Source organism: Mustela nigripes, chromosome 3 (assembly GCF_022355385.1).
Source record: "Mustela nigripes isolate SB6536 chromosome 3, MUSNIG.SB6536, whole genome shotgun sequence".
Taxonomy (NCBI): domain Eukaryota; kingdom Metazoa; phylum Chordata; class Mammalia; order Carnivora; family Mustelidae; genus Mustela; species Mustela nigripes.
In genome coordinates, this window is record NC_081559.1 from 61,718,518 (window position 1) to 61,720,107 (window position 1,590).

The window sequence follows — 1,590 nt, forward strand, 5'->3', positions numbered from 1 at the left end:
AAGAAAGAAAGAAAGAAAGAAAGAAAGAAAGAAAGAAAGAAAGAAAGAAAGAATAAAACATCTGGTTGGGAATCCGGACTAGGCAACAAGCATACTTTGCATCATATATCCTTTGTATTGTACATTTTTCACCACGCTAATGTATGTTTTATTAAAAATTATTTAATTGAAGAAAGAAAAGTAATGGAGAGAAGCCAGTTTTGTTTTGAAATTAATTCCCCTATTAATAAGCCAATATTTCCCAGCCCTAGTTTTTTACAAGGGTATTTTCAAATAGCTCAAATATGCATGGGAGTATTTTAAAGATCTTAAAATGAGAATAAACAATAACTTCATTTTAAAGGGAAACACTTCCGGGAAAGAGAGAGGTGTTTGCAAAATGGGAGCCGTGTTCTAGTGAGCAATCCGTTTGCATTCCTGTGGATCTTCAAACCGAATACAAACTCAGTGTTCTCCTGGACTCCAGAGTAGAACTGCTTTAATTTTCCTATATTTAAAGGTCAAAGACACCAGAGAGCCTATCGGTTCTTAACTTTAGCTCATTTGAGTAACATTTCTCTTTGCTCTGGAACATGGTTGGCTCTTGGGGAAAGAAGCCAACTTTTCAGTTTCTGCTTTTCATGGTTTCTGTCTTCCCCTCGGCTTCAGTGCAGGTCAGTCACACAGATAAGCATTATGCCCAGAATAAAACTGGCTTTGTTTATCTGGACTAATAAATGAATGGAACCAGTTATTTTCATTGGCTTGGTCTGGAAGGAAACCAAACCAATTTTCACAGACCTTAAATTGGACCTAAACCAAGCTCCTTGTTCTTAGCGGTAATAAGAGCGGGTAACGATGAACCCAAGTGTAGAAGTAAACATTTTTGCAAAGGTAATACATATTTGTTGCCAGGAAAGGAAATTTGGCTAAAACTAGAAAGTGTCACTGATTGCTCTAAAAGCTCTGAGAAGATCTGCTTCATTTCCATTTCAATGGGTTTGAGGTTTGCAGGTCAGTGGAACCTTTCTTTATGTTCTAGAAGCTCCAGTTTCCCGGTGGCCAATACGCCGAATCAAGTTATTCCTTCTTATGCCGACGAGCACAAAATATTTATGTGGTATCATCAAAACTTTTGCACAAACCTCTGTTTTACTCTGAGAACTTATAAAACTCACACCTGTTATTTCCAAGCTTCCCGGTAAGTAGGCAGTTTTTTTCCCCAGTTCGTTAAAGAAACTGAGATGTTAACTTCCATTATGCCCATATAATAAGTGCTCTTATCGCTGATCTTCACTATGCTTACGAAAGCAGTTACAGCCTCTGCTTTTGTTGTGGTCGTTAGTGCCTCTGTTTAAAGGGCATTGCCGCCCTATTTAAGATTCGTGGCTGGCCTTTTCATTACACTCCCAGCACTGCTCCTAAATATAGTCCCCAAGGAAAATGGATAAAATCATTGTTAAAAAGAAAACATTAGGCCCCAAAGGCATCACTTGTACCATGTCCCCAAACCAGGGCTTAATACCAACTCTAATTGTAGTTTCCAGTCCCCCCCACCTCTCTTACCCATGTGTATTTTAACCAGTCAGTCGGGCATTTTCTGATCAACCC